Consider the following 18778-nt stretch of genomic DNA (forward strand, 5'->3'; position numbering starts at 1 on the left):
GTTGTTCCACATTTTGGGGGGTAGGGTGGAGTGTTATAAGAATTCACCCAAGAGCAGTGAGATTTTCAAGTCCCAGGATTCTGAGTCATCATTCTGAACTCTGCTTGTCCTTTGCCATTTTCCTTTGAGAAATAGGATTTTGTGCCCCTGCCCCGTGGTACTTTACATCTCAACAAAAAAGGAAAAGAAGATGTATTCTTTCAGGAGAGAGTAGGTTGTGGGCGACCTATCTCAGTTCACTGGCTTGCTGAACAGTGATTAACATTTAAAATGTATGCAAACTTGACTCCTAATTAAAGTCCACTAATGTAAGACTTTGAACCTGCTCACTGACTCTGGAAATAATCACAAATGCTGGCTGCTTATGAAAAAGTCATTATGGTAAATGACTAACTCCCCCAGCTTCTCTCTTCCATCAGTTGCAAAAGTGATTCTCCATTGAACGGATGTGCAAATGATGCTCATGGTAGAACTGAATGCCACCTCAGTTCAGTTCAGTCGCTGAGTCGCATCCGACTCTTTGCGACCCCATGAATCTCAGCACGCCAGGCCTCCCCGTCCATCACCAACTCCTGGAGTTCACTCAGACTCAAGTCCATCGAGTCAGTGATGCCATCCAGCCATCTCATCCTCTGTCATCCCCTTCTCCTCCTTCCCCCAATCCCTCCCAACATCAGGATCTTTTCCAATGAGTCAACTCTTCGCATAAGGTGTCCAAAGTATTGGAGTTCCAGCTTCAGCATCAGTCCTTCCAATGAACACCCTGGACTGATCTCCTTTAGGATGGACTGGCTGGATCTCCTTGCAGTCCAAGGGACTCTCAAGAGTCTTTTCCAACACCGCAGTTCAAAAGCATCAATTCTTGGGCACTCAGCTTTCTTTATAGTCCAACTCTCACATCCATACATGACCACTGGAAAAACCATAGCCTTGACTAGACAGACCTTTGTTGACAAAGTAACGTCTCTGCTTTTTAACATGCTCTCTAGGTTGGTCGTAACTTTCCTTCCAAGGAGTAAGCGTCTTTCAATTTCATGGCTGCAGTCACCATCTGCAGTGATTTTGGAGCCCCCCCCCCCGCCCCCAAATAAAGTCTGACACTGTTTCCACTGTTTCCCTATCTATTTCCCATGAAGTGATGGGACCAGATGCCATGATCTTAGTTGTAGTTGTTAATGCAAATTATCTTGGTTATTGGAAGAATAAAATTTGTCATATGTGAATTTGCAAACATGTATACCAGATTTGTATACATGACGGAGGCCTGGCATGCTGTGATTCATGGGGTCGCAAAGAGTTGGACACGACTGAGCGACTGAACTGAACTGATACCAGATTTGTAGACAGAGATCTTTTAGACAGTGCGGATCTAAACAATCATCAAGAACTCTTGGCAGCATGTATGGCTGAGATCCTTCATGGTTCACCTGAAACTCTCACAACATTGTTAATCGGCTATACCCCAATACAAAATGTTTTTGGTCTAAAAAAAAACAATTAAATTAAAAGTAAAAGAACTCTTGATGGCAATTAGAACATGGCAGTGATGAAGGATGTGTGACTGTCTTCCCATTCTTTATTTTCATATCCTTGCTTTGGTCATTCTCTTTGGGAAGGTGGATATGAAACACAGAAAGGGAATCAGGAAAAAGTGATGAAATTCAAACCAGAAATATTCAAGCACCAGGTATTAGTTGCGGGTTGAAGAATTAAAGTCGATTTATTTGCCAGAGATAGGGAGAGAATCCAAGTAAAATCAGACTCAGCCTCCAAAAAGAAAAAATGAAAGCCAACATTAGTTGTCCATTTTCTATCTGCCAGAGATTCCAGGAGGCAAATTATCCATTTTCTTACTTGACCTGTATGTTTGCTTGATGCACCAGGTTGTACTGAATATTATTTTACGGCTGAAGAAACTGAGGTTCCGAAAGGTTGTTGTACATGAGTACGTTTCTAATGACTCAAAGCCTATCTTCAATTTTAAATCTGACTTGAAAATTCATGGACTTTGCCACCTTCAAGTTGTCTCTTAAAATTACTCAAAAACGCACCCTTGAAAATAAACCTTGGAAACATGATTTCAGAGCTGTAGTTTCACTTCCATGTTCACCTGGACTTCAGGGACACAAAGGCAGTGTGGTTACTATAGCTGTTTTTCTCAGAATCTATTTCTGGTAGAACCAGTGCGCTACGGTCCTAGTATGGAACACGATAGAGCCTGTGGCTACACAAGAAGCTTTGGGGAGCTCCTCCGTGTGCTTCATCAAGCCCTCTCCCCACACTCCATGGCAGATGTGGGGTGTGTAAGTTACCATTTACTTGCTCTAAGCAAATACTGAAGTGTAGTCAGCAAAGGAAATCATCTTCACCTTTTGGAAATGATTCATTTTATAGAGACACTGAAGGAATGGAAGTCATTTCTTTGAAGATTTATGTACCGAAAAAGCGATGATGAGCTATGAAGGAATACATTTTCCCCCTCTATTTTTATCCCTCTCTCTTGCCTGGCATGCTAAAGTCATTTCAGTCGTGTTTAGCTCTTTGTGACTCCATGGACTGTAGCCCATCGGGCTCCTCTGTCCATGGGATTCTCCAGGCAAGAATACTGGAGCGGGTTGCCATTTCCTCCTCTAGGAGATCTTTCCGACCCAGGGATCGAACCCACATCTCTTATGTCTCCTGCACTGGCATGCTGGTTCTTTACCTACTAAAGCCGCCAGGGAAGCCCTTCTGGGTCTGGCAGGATTTCCCACATATTTGTGAGGCTCAGAACACAGGTACAAATAAAAGCCTAGATATCACATGTCTAAATATTTTAAATTTTAAATCAAACCAAGAAACTATCAAATATGTTCTATAATCCAACTTTATAAATATGCCTTTTTTATTATGACATGGAAGACCAGGTTCATGTCTAGACTTCTTGGACTCCACCCTGGTGTGTGAGCACAGGAAGAGCAGTCCTAGTTCCTAAACTGAGGTCCACCCATTTGTCTTCCCCGTCTCACATCTCCCTGCATCGTGAGAGGCCCCAGGAGCACTCATGGTACTCCCATGGTACTAAATGTCCAAGCACCAGCCACAGGCTACACAAACCGTGACCCTCTCTCTATTCACCCCTCAGTGCTAGGGCTGTATATCCTGGGAGTGCAGTCTATGCTTTGGAGAACAGACCTGGGGAAGAAATCATACTGGTCCCAATAAAGGTTTGGTGGAAATTTGGGCAGAGGATTTAGGGTCTCTGGGACCCACAGGTAATCTAGAAGAGGGAGGTATGGGTTTTGAGTGGGTGTATTTTCTTGGCCATCACCTGCCTGCCAATGCAGGAGATGTAAGAGACACGGGTTCGATCCCTGGGTCGGAAGATCCCCTGGAGGAGGGCATGGCAACCCACTCCACTATTCTTGCCTGGAGAATCCCATGGAGTGAGGAGTGAAGAGCAAGGAGCAAGGCTATAGTCCCTGAAGTCGCCAAGACTTGGACATGACTGAAGTGACTTAGCATGAACACATCTTCCTCACCTCATGGGAAGGGTTATAGCTGGAGAAGATTCTGGAGTGGGGCTTTTGACCTGGGACCCAGGTTTGAGTGGCTGGTTTGGGTGCCACTACTGTGTCTATTGTCCACGGTGATGTGGGAGAGAAGGGCAGCCTGTGAGTGGGAGACAGGAATGCAATTTGTTACAGGGCAAAAATTCTTCAATATTAAAACACATTTTAATTCATTTTTAATGGACAAATTCTTCAGTATTAAAACCGTTTCAGTTTACCAGTTTCTTAGAAAATAAAACTGGCTAGTATTCCTCTAACTAATACAACTGCAGAGGTTCTTTGCACTTGCATGAAGTGGAAAGGTCACCAACGAGCTTTTTCAGACCTTATATCTTGTTTGCAGAAGATTCTGTCAGGGAAAAAAATTGTTGATGCGTGTATCCAACAACTTTAATCTTGAGGTTATTGGAAGAAAATGAGCACAGAATTCATAAAGGCCATTTTCAGAGTTACTTTTCTGATTCCAGTTGCATTCTAATTAATATCATGGAGTGTTAGCACACTAAGTAAGGAGCAATTATTAGCTATCAGATTCTGGGTTTGGGAGAGAAATGATGGTATATTGTGCATAATTTTTGCATCATTAAAAATTAAATCCCATAAGCATAATGACTCAAACATCAGGCCCTGACAGTATCTGCAGATGATAAACTATGGTATGTAAAAGAACAATTTACTAGGTAATGGGGCAATATTTTCTGTATTTAGACAGCATTTCCCCCCAAAGGCAAAATGGTACTTTATATCAAATTATTTCTAGGCAGAAGATAGCAAAAGAATAAGGATATATAAGATAGGGTATTGTATAGAAAACTTTCACCGTTTTCCTATTTTATAGAAGGTGATTTAGCACAAAGAACTTGGATTTTGTTGTCAAATCGATCCAGGTTTGAATCTTCGGTTCACAACGTTACTAACCTTGTGAACCTGAGCCTGTTTCTTCATCTCTGAGTGAAGCTTCAGTTGCACCAACTGTCAAAACAGACACTCACCTTACCTTATAAAGTTTTTGTGCAATTAAATGGGATAACGTAGTTAAAAGGTAGTTCACACTGGGTCCAAGGCATAAGTAGACACTAAGTAAACATTAATTCACTTCCTCCTATTTTCTGTGTTGTTGAGCTCTTTCTCTGAGGAGAGCACCTTCATATAAAAATCTGTTGCTACTGTAGAAACTCAAGCTCATGGGATGAATCACAAGAGAGAGGGAAAATTGATGACGCATCATTTCTTTTATATCTAGTGCTTTGTACTTCTTAATCCTCAGCTCCCATTTTGTCTTTCCCTCTACCCCTTTCCCCGCTGGTCCCCACTAGCTGTTCTTTGTATCTGTGAACACAGCACTGGGAACAGAGCCAACATTTTATAGTAACTTTATTTTTTTAAATTTATTTGTGGCTGCACTGGGTCTCCATTGCTGCATGCGGGCTTTCTCTAACTGCAGCAAGTGGGGGCTCCTCTCCAGCTGTGCTGTGCTGACTTCTCACTGCAGCGGCTTCTGTGCTTGCAGAGCATGGGCTGTAGCATATGAGGCTCAGTAGTTGTGGCCCATGGGTTTAATTGCCCCGTGGCATGTGGGATCTCCTCAGACCAGGGATCAAACTCATGTCCCATGTGTTGGCAGGCAGATTCCTAAACATTTGATTACCAGAGAAGTGCTTATAATAACTTTAAATGGAGTATACTCTATAAAAATATCAAATCACTATGTTGTGTGCTTGAAATTAATAGAAAATTGTCAATCAACTACCAGTCAGTTCAGTTCAGTCGCTCAGTCATATCCAACTATTTGCGACCCCATGAATTGCAGCACGCCAGACCTCCCTGTCCATCACTAACTCCCGGAGTTTACCCAAACTCACTTCCATCGAGTCGGTGATGCCATCCAGCCATCTCATCCTCTGTCGTCCCCTTTCTCCTCCTGCCCCCAATCCCTCCCAGCATCAGGGTCTTTTCCAACGAGTCAACTCTTTGCTTGAGGTGGCCAAAGTATTAGAGTTTCAGCTTCAGCATCAGTCCTTCCAAAGAACACCTTTAGGATGGACTGGTTGGATCTTCTTGCAGTCCAAGGGACTCTCAAGAGTCTTCTCCAACACCACAGTTCAAAAGCATCAATTCTTCGGTGCTCAGCTTTCTTCACAGTCCATCTCTCACATCCATACATGACCACTGGAAAAACCATAGCCTTGACTAGATGGACCTTTGTTGGCAAAGTAATGTCTCTGCTTTTTAATATGCTACCTAGGTTGGTCGCAACTTTCCTTCCAAGGAGTAAGTGTCTTTTAATTTCATGGCTGCAATTACCATCTGCAGTGAATTTGGAGCCCCCCAAAATAAAGTCTGACACTGTTTCCACAGTTTCCCCACCTATTGGCCATGAAGTGATGGGACCAGATGCCATGATCTTCGTTTTCTGAATGTTGAGCTTTAAACCAACTTTTTCACTCTCCTCTTTCACTTTCATCAAGAGGCTTTTTAGTTCCTCTTCACTTTCTGCCACAAGAGTGGTGTCATCGGCATATCTGAGGTTATTGATATTTCTCCCAGCAATCTTGATTCCAGCTTGTGCTTCTTCCAGCCCAGGGTTTCTCATGATGTACTCTGCATATAAGTTAAATAAGCAGGGTGACAATATACAGCCTTGACGTCCTCCTTTTCCTATTTGGAACCAGTCTGTTGTTCCATGTCCAGTTCTAACTGTTGCTTCCTGACCTGCATATAGGTTTCTTAAGAGGCAGGTCAGGTGGTCTGGTATTCCCATCTCTTGAAGAATTTTCCACAGTTTATTGTGACCCACACAGTCAAAGGCTTTGGCATAGTCAATAAAGCAAAAATTGATGTTTTTCTGGAACTCTCTTGCTTTTTCCATGATCCAGTGGATGTTGGCAATTTGATCTCCGGTTCCTCTGCCTTTTCTAAAACCACCTTAAACATCAGGGAGTTCACGGTTCACTTATTGCTGAAACCTGGCTTGGAGAATTTTGAGCATTACTTTACTAGCATGTGAGATGAGTGCAATTGTGCTGTAGTTTGAGCATTCTTTGGCACTGCCTTTCTTTGGGATTGGGATGAAAACTGACCTTTTCCAGTCTTGTGGCCACTGCTGAGTTTTCCAAATTTGCTAGCCTATTGAATGCAGCACTTTCACAGCATCATCTTTCAGGATTTGAAATAGCTCAACTGGAATTCCATCACCTCCACTAGCTTTGTTCATGGTGATGCTTTCTAAGGCCCACTTGACTTCACATTCCAGGATGTCTGGCTCTAGGTGAGTGATCACACCATCATGATAATCTGGGTCATGAAGATCTTTTTTGTACAGTTCTTCTGTGTATTCTTACCACCTCTTCTTAATATCTTCTGCTTCTGTTAGGTCCATACCATTTCTGTCCTTTATTGAGCCCATCTTTGCATGAAATGTTCCCTTGGTATCTCTAATTTTCTTGAAGAGATCTCTAGTCTTTCCCATTCTGTTCTTTTCCTCTATTTCTTTGCATTGATCGCTGAAGAAGGCTTTCTTATCTCTTCTTGCTATTCTTTGGAACTCTGCATTCAGATGCTTATATCTTTCCTTTTCCCCTTTGCTTTTTGCTTATCTTCTTTTCACAGCTATTTGTAATGCCTCCCGCAGACAGCCATTTTGCTTTTTTGCATTTCTTTTCCATGGGAATGGTCTTGATCCTGTCTCCTGTACAATGTCACAAACCTCCGTCCATGGTTCGTCAGGCACTCTGTCTATCAGATCTAGTCCCTTAAATCTATTTCTCACTTCCACTGTAAAATCATAAGGGATTTGATTTAGGTCATACCTGAATGGTCTAGTGGTTTTCCCTACTTTCTTCAATTTGAGTCTGAATTTGGCAATAAGGAGTTCATGAACTGAGCCACAGTCAGCTCCCGGTCTTGCTTTTATGCAAGTCAAGAAGCAACAGTTAGAACTGGACATGGAACAATAGACTGGTTCCAAATTGGGAAAGGCATATATCAAGGCTGTATATTGTCACCCTGCTTATTTAACTTATGCAGAGTACATCATGTGAAATGCCAGGCTGGATGAAGCACAAGCTGGAATCAAGATTGTGGGGAGAAATATCAATAGCCTCACATATGCAGATGACACCACCCTCATGGCAGAAAGTGAAGAAGAACTAAAGAGCCTGTTGACGAAAGTGGAAGAGGGAGAGTGAAAAATCTGCCTTAAAACTTAACATTCAAAAAACTAAGTTCATGGCACCTGGTCCCATCACTTCATGGCAAATAGATGGGGAAACAATGGAAACAGTGAGAGACCATATTTTGGGGGGCTCCAAAATCACTGTAGATGGTGACTGCAGGCATGAAATTAAAAGATGCTTGCTTCTTGGAAGAAAAACTATGACCAACCTAGACAACATATTAAAAAACAGAGGTATTATTGCCGACAAAGGTCCATCTAGTCATAGCTATGGTTTTTCCAGTAGGCATGTATGGATGTGAGAGTTGCACTATGAAGAAAGCTGAGTGCCAAAGAATTGATGCTTTTGAACCATGGTGTTGGAGAAGACTCTTGAGGGTCCCTTGGACTGCAAGGAGATCCAACCAGTCAATCCTAAAGGAAATTAGTTCTGAATATTCATTGGAAGGACTGATGCTGAAGCTGAAACTCCAAAGCTTTGGCCACCTGATGCGAAGAACTGACTTGTTGGAAAAGACTCTGATTCTGGGAAAGATTGAGGTGGGAGGAGAAGGGGACGACAGAGAATGAGATGGTTGGATGGCATCACTGACTTGATGGACATGAGTTTGAGCAAGCTCTGGGAGTTGGTTATGGACAGTGAAGCCTGGTGTGCTGCAGTCCATGGGTTTGCAAAGAATTGAACATGACTGAGTACTGAACTGTACTGAACTGAACTGAATTCTTCTTTTCCTTTGGGCTGCCTGTCAGTTAAGAACTGAGAGTAAGTAATGTTAGGGCAGTGGGTGCTGAAAAAGAATCATGGGCACATTCAAACTTTTATGTATATATCACGATATAGAAAGAAAAATAGAAAAATTAGGCATCAAAATGGAATGGACAGAGATTAAAAATAATGAAAAATTTCCCTTTAGATAGTCAAGATTTGAAAGAAGTCTAGGGGTTTCCAAAGAAGTAACAAGATAAAAATTAAGAGAAAGAATACTGGTTTGAGACTCAGAGGCTCTAACTTCTTCCTGGCTCTACTATCTCTGCTTTGGAATCTGGCCAGTTTGCACCTGCTTGCTCCGCCTTGGTTCAGCCTCCTGTAAAATGGTGCTGAAGGAGGGGCATCACACAGATGGTTTCTGTTGTCTCATTCGAGTCTTGAAACAATGACGGTCAACACCTAATTCATCAGGTGCCTGAGGAATTCCTCACTGGAGGTTAAAAACAGTTCTGTTGAAAAAAACAAACAATATGAGGATTCTATTTTAAGAAGTGAAACTGTGAGTAAAACTCTAGGAGCCAAAGATGCGGTAACATTTCAGTAGCAATATTGAAGGGTAAATATTAAACTGTGGAACAGTTTACAATATGAGCTAAGCAAACAGAAATACATGAGTCACACTGATCAATTTTTAAAAAAATTCATATGAAAAGAAGGTCCATTTGTAACAGTGCTTGCCCATCTTACAACCTTGCTGATAATAAAGTAGATATAAGCAAATAATAAATAAGGTTTTTAGAAAATGAGTGCAACTTACAGAATGTTTTTTTCCACTGGAGGATGATTGCTTTGCAATTATGCTGTGTTGGTTTCTGCCATACAGCAATGTGAATCAGCCGTAAGTATACATACGCGCCCTCCCTCTTGAATCTCCTTCCCACCCTCTTACCCCATCCCACCCATCTAGGTTGTAAGTATTTTATATATATACTCTCATGCACTCAGCTACAGAAGCTATCATTGGAAACCAATAACCAGTTTGTGTTGTCCATGTAGAGACTATGCCTAAGTGCCTTATTTAAACATTAGATCATACAAAAAAATTGAAGGTAGAGTGTTTTTTAAGCAAATATAGATTATACAGAACAATACTGCTTTAGATCTTTCAATACCTTACATCTCTTTGTGTCTTGGAAATTTTGTTTTTGTATTATGTTAATGGAGACAGTAAGAAAGATCCAAGTTTAGTCTTCTCTGCTCAGAGTGAGGAAATAGCTGCTTTCAGGTAAAAGCCAAGGCATTTGGAAAGGGTGGAACATAAAAGACTGATGATTGGAATAAATGGAGATTACATTAACTCTTTTTCACTCAGTGGATATTTATCACGGGCCCATGATGAGCCATATTCTAAAACTTTCACAAAGGAAAAGTGAATGGACAGAGAGGAATTTCATGTTTATAAAAGATACGTGTGGCCTAATGTGGAAATATTTTACCAATATATGAAATTTCCAGGAAGCAAGGGAAGGGATATGGGGAGTCAGTTGTGAAGGCGAGGCTGAGTGGGAGGGGGAGGAGGGAAGAGGGAAGACCTCTCCAGAGACCACATGGAGAGACAGTAAGAGATGTGGGAATGTCTTAAAAAGAAATGTCATGAACATCAGCAAAATAACTCAAACAGAAGATAGGCTGCCAGGAGGCTATGGAAACGAGTACGGTTAACATAAAAAGATATTGACAGAATCGACAGAATTATTGTGATGACTGCACCTGGAATTAAGACATCATGAAAAAGGTAACAAGTGGTGATTTTAGAACTACAGTTGGCACAATATAAGTTGTCATGTAGGATAAAGAATGAATTTACTTTCTGTAGGGAAAGAGCAAAACCCCTATCTGTTGTAAATGGGAGCATTTGAACCTATAGAAGGTGAAGGGTAAAGGAATTAACTTTTTAAAGTATTATTTTATATCACTTGGTATGGATTATCTCATTAATCCTGACAACTATAGGATAGTATACCCTTTTTGTATAAAGGCAAAAGGAAATCAGACATCTTGAGCAATTTGCTAAGGGCACACAGCTAGTAAGTGGTAGAAGGGTGGGATTTCAACCTGGGTCTATCTGATTTAAAAATACAAACAAGTTGCATTAGTCAGGGTAGGGCTTCCCTGATGGTTCAGTGTTAAAGAATCCGCCTGCCAGTGCAGGAGACGCAGGTTTGATCCCTAGGTTGGGCAGATCTCCCGGAGAAGGACACGGCAACCCACTCCAGTGTTCTTGCTTGGAAAACCCATGCACAGAGGTGCCTGGCAAGCTATAGTTCAAGGGGTCGCAAAACAGTTGGAGGTGACTTAGTGACTAAACAACAACCGTCAGGATCCCTCAGGAGGCTGAAAGTACCCTCAACTAATTTGCAGAATTCATTACTAACAATTGTATGAAAGGTATTAACTGGAGATGTAAAAAGTGAATATTAAGATATCACAAATGTAGCAACCGAGAAAGCAGTGACCAGCCACTGGCAGAACCAAGGAATGAGAGTGGCATGATCAAGCGGAGAGGATTGGAGGACGGACCCCTGGGGCTGGAACGGCGCCACACCCCCACACTTTGGAGGAATGCACCATCTGCTGGTGCTGGTGTCTCAGAGTGTGAGGTGAGGCTGCTTCTGCCAGTGCTGTATTAATAAAAACGGCAAACTGCAGTCACCTGCTGGTGCTGGTGAAGAAGCATTGCTGGGAAGATACTCAGAGGGACTGGAAGCTTAGAGGATGAGCAAGGTCCTTCTTCCTTCTCCAGGCCGCCAGTCTCCCTGGCGCCCCCTGGTGGCGGAGTCTAACATCTGGCAAAGGACAGAAAGGCGGTTCAGAGTAGCCTCATCATCACAAAGCCCAGCGTAAAAAGGTGAATCTGAAGCAGGGTACCTGCATAGCTTGATGATCGGGAAAAAGAAGAGAAACTCAGGAACGCAGTTGCAATATTTCACCCGGTAACAGTTCTGAAGAATTGTATGGCCGATTGTCGTATTAGTTTTGTTGAAAGGGGCGTGAGCAGCCACATTCCACTAATTTCTATAAATTAATGTAAAAGTCTAAACTACATAATACGTTTGGAAGACATATAGCTCTAAAACTTTCCAAGTATACACAGAACTGCTTTAATTAGATTTTAAATAAATAAAAACGCATATGAATTGCCCTTTGTGGTGAGGTAGGAAAAGACAAGTAATTGTTTAGCTACTGATGAGCCTCCATTATTAGGACAGAAGGACAGTTAGCTTTAAAAGCATCACTTAGAACATTATGTATTTTCTTTTTCCTCAACGTTTCTCTTTTCCAAAAGAGAACAAACGAAACCCTTTCTACAAGAACTACACTTGTGAAAAAGCTAATGCTAAACAGGAATTAGGAAAGAGAAAACATTCCCCAAAGCCCATGGGGATGACAATTCCTGGTTAACTGTAAAAAATGGAGAACATAATTGAGACAGATGACCAGATTTAGGAAAAATAAACCTCACCATTAAAATCTAATTAAATATTTGCATTTCAGCATTAAGTTTCTTCTCAAAAGTTTTGTGAGCAGCAGGGTGACAGTGAAGATTATTGACTATAATTTGCTGAAGTTTTTTAAGCTAAATTAGTTTTGTGCGATGTATGGAAGGTTTACTCAGCTGCGCTTATCCAGTGGTTGCTTTATTATTCTTTTAAAGTGAATCATTTATAACTGTTCTCAGAGATCTTTTATCAGCCACTTATCTCCTTCAACTGGACTTGTGACGCCAAGGGATAAAATGAATTGCTGGCTAATATTGTGAGAATTAATCAGACCACAACAGCGGGAGAGTAATGACTTACTTACACTTGGATGTTTGCATTTGGCAGTAAAATCACAACAAAAATATAAGGACGTTTAATCTTTGGCTTTGACTTGAACGCTGGAACATGTTGGCAATATGAGAAAAAACAACCAAAATACAAGAACTGTGTGCTTTAATTTTTGGTGATTAATCTAAGGCATTTGTTATGTGAAGAAAGTTCTTATTTGATGCAAAGATTTTAATTTAAAAAAAAATCATTTTGCAATACCTTTAAATCAAATTGGTTTAGTTTCCTTAGACTTTTTTTTTTTTTTCTGTTGAAGACCTCTAGACTTATAAAGTGAGACTTTGCCCCTCAACTCACCATCCTCCAGAGTCTGCCAGGTCTGTTTCATTCCCTTTGTTTCCTTTCTGTCATTCCAGCTTTGATTTCCAGTCCTTCTGCCCCACAATAGGTTTGAAGAAAGCAGAGGCAAAGCAGTACCAAGGGAGTGGGAATATGCCTGCTGCTCTTCTGCTGATGTGATTCCACACACTGCCGGCTTGCTTTCCGTAGTAGTAGTGAAAGTAGTGAAGTCGCTCAGTCGTGTCCGACTCTTTACGACCCCGTGGACTGTAGCCTACCAGGCTCCTCAGTCCATGGAATTCTCCAGGCAAGAGTACTGGAGTGGGTTGCCATTTCCTTCTCCAGGGGATCTTCCCAACCCAGGGATCGAACCCCGGTCTGCTGCACTGCAGGCAGACGCTTTACTGTCTGAGCCACCAGGGAAGCCTTCAAATAGTACAGTTAGGTTCTTGGTAGCTATATAAGTGCCGGAGAAGGTGTATAATGGGAAGTTTCTTGATTTGAGTCCATTGACTCCAATGCTTTAGAGAGCGTTTCCTATGATCAGAAGCTATTTTTTTTTCCCCAGCATGTACATCTGCAGTGTTAATGGCATCCTGGTAATTTGTAGAAATGCAGTTTTTCTCCTCAGTAGCTGTGTGGGTGTTGGTGTTTTCTTGGTACATGACCATGTATATACCAGATTGGATAGGTAGATAGATAGATAGATGTGAGTGTACCTGTTCTTACAAGCTCATATATGTTTTTACCCTCATCAGAGGTTGTGTGGCATGGTGTGGCAAATGGACGCAGAAAGACCTGAGTTGAAATCTCATTTCCACTCCTTAAAGGCTATTTCCTGGTCATGTTACTTCACCTGTAAGAACTTTATTTTCCTCATGAGTAAAATGAAAATAGTAATATCTGCCTTGCCAAGTTGTTGTGAGGAGTGGAGATGGTGTATAAAAAGTGGTTGATTCTTTGTCAACAAATGATAGCACTGAGTATTTCTATAATCAGTAGAGAGTTAGCACTTTTGGATTCCCTGCATTCCTTTTAAATTTTCAAGTATATTTTTACATAGATATAATTTGTATAAAAATTATATTAGTTTTAGTGTATAACATAATGATTTCATATTTGTTTATGTTGCATAATGATCACACAATAAGCCTAGTTAACATCCATCACCATGTATACTTATCATGTTTTCTTGTGATGAAGGATTCCCTAAATTCCTTGTGTTTTCTGGTTTCAGCAAAGAATAAAGCCTGTATGTTGACTGAAGCAGCCTCTGGGTTGTAGCTCTGGAAAGTTTAAACTCTGAGTGAACCTTTGGATGGATGTCTTTCTAGCCAAGGAGAAGGAGCCCTTAACAGAAACTTGTGTATCTTGTATTTTGGTCTTTCTAACATCTACTGTCATAATCTCTGTCTCTTCTGTAAACTCCTCAAGGACAGAGAATGTTTATAGCACCAGAGCTGGCATGCAGTAGGTACTTCAGTTCAGTCGCTCAGTCATGTCCAACTCTTTGCTACCCCATGAATCACAGCACGCCAGGCCTCCCTGTCCATCACCAGCTCCTGGAGTTCACTCAAACTCATGTCCATCGAGTCAGTGATGCCATCCGGCCATTTCATCCTCTGTCGTCCCCTTCTCCTCCTGCCCCCAATCCTTCCCAGCATCAGAGTCTTTTCCAGTGAGTCAGCTCTTCGCATGAGGTGGCCAAAGTACTGGAGTTTCAGTTTCAGCATCAGTCCCTCCAAAGAACGCCCAGGACTGACCTCCTTTAGAATGGACTGGTTGGATTTCCTTGCAGTCCGAGGGACTCTCAAGAGTCTTCTCCAACACCACAGTTCAAAAGCATCAATTCTTCGGCACTCAGCTTTCTTCACAGTCCAACTCTCACATCCATACATGACCACTGGAAAAACCGTAGCCTTGACTAGACAGACCTTTGTTGGCAAAGTAATGTCTCTGCTGTTTAATATGCTATCTAGTAGATGCTAAATAAAATGTATAATTATTATCATTCTTTTTCCAAGATTTTGCTCACTTTTACTTTGCTGCTTTGCCAGCAAACTCTTCCTTTGGTCTTTGATCAGAATTTGTTTCAGAGTAGGATCGAGCATGGTGAATAGATTTCAGCTGGTGAGTCAACTGTGTAGGGACTGTCATCCGGTCTCCATTCTCAGGCTGCTCTGTGGCTCAGTTGGTAAAGAATCTGCCTGTACTGAGGGAGACCTGGGCTTGATCAGATCCCTGAGTTGGGAAGACCCCCTGGAGAAGGGACTGGCAACCCCCTCCAGGACTCTTGCCTGAAGAATCCCCATGGACAGAGGAGCCTGGTGGGCTACAGTCCATAGGGTCACAAACAATCAGACGTGACTGAGAGAGCACAGTCTGAAATAATGCCACTGACTAGTGATGACTGTCATAGATCTGGGAGTGGGAGCAAGTGTGTCATGCATTTGCTCCCTATGTTAGAGTTATTTCTTTCACTCATTGGATTTTAAGCCCTCTTTGGATTTTAAGCCCTCTTTGGATGTTTCCCCTGCCTTCTAAAGGTGTGACAGACTGGAGGAGGGGGAGGTTAGAAGGATGGGAATCTCCTCTTGAATCTCTTTCCTTCCTGTAGCACAGCTTCAATGTCACTGTACTAAAGCATGACCCTCTTGATATACGAGGAGAAAACTCTGGTCTTGAGGTGTTCCAGTCTTACTCCTCAAGGTCAGTCTCTTGGTGATGTATGAGTGGGGATCAAACCTCTTAAAGTGAGAGAGAAATGTCTAAGGTAACAGCTGACAATGACACCTTCAGTTTTGGTAAATCCTGGGCTTAATTTTAAAATTCTGCTCTCAATCCTTAGTGATGTTGGTTTATCTCCCGACCCTCCATATTCTTTAAAATGGGAATGGAAGTGTCAAGACTTATCATAGGCACATTAAGGGTAAAGAAGGAAATTTTGCTATGGTGTAATTTGAGGGGGATATTTGTTATTATTATTATTACTGTTGTTGAAAATAGCTAAATGTTAAAAATATCACACTTACTATAAAAAATTCCAAATACAAAAAACATCAAGAAGAAATCAACTCAAATCATGCTATCTAGAAATAACTAGGCATAACATTTTGGTAAATATCCTTGCAAGGATCTGTCTTTGGGATAAATTATAAGATACTAATAAGCTTGAAGGCCTATTTTATTGTGTCCAACAATGTGTTCACAGATATCTTTCCATGTCAATACATTGAAATCTACATAGTATTTCTTTAAGCTAAGCCCTCATGCTATAGCACTTTTTCTTTTTCTATAAGGATGTCAGTCCTTAGATTTACAGCTCACCCTAAACCCAGGATGACTCATCCTGAGACTTTTAATTACATCTGTAAATACTCTGTCTCCAGATGAGGTTACGTTCTGGGGTTTCTGGCATTCATGGTGTTTTTTTTGGAGGGGTCACTGTTTCATCTATTGCATGTGCTCAGTTGCTCAGTCATGTCTGACTCCCTGTAGTCCCATGAACTGTAGCCCACCAGGCTGCTGTGTTCATGGAATTTTCCAGGCAAGAATAGTGGAGTGGTTGCTACTTCCTACTCCAGGGGATCTTCTCAACCCAGGGATCAAACCTGTGTCTCTTATATCTCCTGCACTGGCAAGTGGATTTACTATAATGTAATTTAATTTTTTTTATTGATTTGGTTGTGTGGGATCTCTTAGTTGCAGCATGCGGGATCTTTTGTTGTGACTTGTGGGATCTCAGTTCCCCAACCAGGAATCAAACCCATGTCCCTGCATTGGGAGGTAGATTCGTGACCACTGGACCGTGAAGGAAGTCCGTACTATGGTGTAGTTTAATCTGCTAAATATCTCAGAACTAATGTCCTGTTGTCTAAATATTCTGTTTTTTAAACCTGTTCTTTGCTAACAATAGAAGAGGTTATATCTCATTTTTCACTAAGTATACATCTTTTCACTTCTTTGTGAGTTGTCTAGGTCAGAGGGGTTCACATTTCCCATTTTGATACACATGGCCAAACTATCACCTGGAAAAAGTATACTAATTTACACCCCCACAACAGTGTCTGACTGTGTACTCACCAACCCTGAATTTTGTTCATTTACTCAATCTTTACCAAATTGTAGGCAGTAAAAATTTTTTATTTGTATTTTTTTAGTTTAAGTGAATACAGATGATTTTTTTTTTCAAGGAAGAATGTGTAACAGTAAAGGAAGTGAGAAGAAAGAACAGCTAGCAGTGCTTGAGTGCTGGTGTTCAAAAGTGATTCAGATTAAATCATTTCCACTTATATTGAGAAGTTCAGGGGGAAAGCACTAGAGAAATGCTATTAATCTTCTATATGTAGGGTATATACATTACACTGTGTGATGCTTATAGTAGAAAATGAATGCCTGGCAGATCAAGGAAATAACCTCTCTAAGTTTCTGTGGACAATTGTAACAAAATGTTCAATCTAGAGGAATTATCGCCCATTGGAGGTCACTTCTTGAACCAAGGGGCAATACTTTTTCTAATTACATATTTCACAGCCAGGTTGTATATTAGGCTTTTGTTCATTTTGGAAAAAGAGGAAAAAACCATTCTAGATATTCTCTGTCCCACTCACCATCAGTCAGACCTGTCAGGTTAGCTAATAGAGTTATAGGGGACAGTGATTTCTCTGGCTAATGGTCAAAGTGCATTGTATATTGCATGCATGCTTAGTTGCTCAGTCGTGTCTGACCTTTTGTGACCCCAGGTAGCCCACCAGGCTCCTCTGTCCATGGGATTTCATGGGCAAGAGTACTGGAGTGGGCTGCCATTTCCTCCTTCAGGGATCTTCCTGACCCAGGGATGGAACCCTCATCTCCTGCATTGGCAGGTAGATTCTTGACCAGTAAGCCACCTGGGAAGCCTGAATTGAGGACTAGAATCATCAAACAGGATAGAGTAAGGCTGTAACAAAGTCAAATTTTGTCCTATATTTTACCTTCCTTCACATTAGTAACTTGGATTTTAAAATATAACACTTTTTGTGCTTTAATGATCACAATAATGCATGCTCATTGATACGTGATTATAAATGATAAGGTATTTCATATAGGTAGAAAGTGAACGTTTGCTCATATTACCCTGGACAGAGAAATTCTGAATACATTTTCCTAGGTATATAAAAATTACTGTTACTGTTTTTAACAGAATTTGGCTTATATTGTCCTGCAATTTGCTTTTTTTCACTTATACATCTGGCAGATTTTTTATCATGGATGTATACATAGATCGGTTTCATTCTAATAGATGGACTATATACCACTGGAGGAATATATCATAATTTATTTAGCCATTTTCCTATGGATTTGAGTCATTGCTGATTTTTCATGCTTGCAAAGTGTTCCACATTGTAGAGTTGCACATTTTTGCAGGTGATTTTATAGAATAAACTCAGATGAACAATTGTTGAATCAATACATATTTAATACATTGATACATATTATCAATTTCCTTCCCCTCCCACCTCAAGAAACATTATTCAAGGTTCCATACTCACTAACAATATATAACCAAGTCTTTAATAGCTTCATTTTTTTTGTAAGTCAGAGAATGTCTTTGATTACATGAAACCAAGAGATCACCAAAGACTTCAACTTCCTTGACCAAGATTCAAAGTGGTCTAGTGGATATCCCAAAACAGATTACCTAGGAGATCCATCTGACCAGCTGGATGGTTTGAGGGTATCTCTGTCCCAGAAACTGATCAGTCTTGAATGTGAAGTGAGTATCAGCAGCTTAAAAACAATTCTTAATTGTATACCCTTGTGCTCTAATGAGCCGCACTTAGCACAGATACTTTTCACTTAGGCTTTGTAATAATGAGGACAGCAAATATTCATTGACTGTCTACTGTGTTGGCCTTGTGCATATTTTATCTAATTTTGTCCTCACAGCAAACATGAAGTCAGTATTATCACACCTGTTTTACAGGTGGTGAATCTAAGCCTCAGTGCTAAAGACTTTCTCACAAAATTTCTAACTAGAAAATGCAGGATTTGCATTTGTTGTCCAACCCCAAAGCCCATGTTCTTTTCATGACCCAGGGCTTTCTCTCTACAGCAGCACCTTCAGCCCAGGCTTTGAGGAATTAATTTGTGATGGGCTACTATGGTTTAGTGGTGTGGGCTTTGAATGCACCAT

The sequence above is a fragment of the Budorcas taxicolor genome, chromosome 8 (genome assembly GCF_023091745.1).
Source record: "Budorcas taxicolor isolate Tak-1 chromosome 8, Takin1.1, whole genome shotgun sequence".
Lineage (NCBI taxonomy): Eukaryota > Metazoa > Chordata > Mammalia > Artiodactyla > Bovidae > Budorcas > Budorcas taxicolor.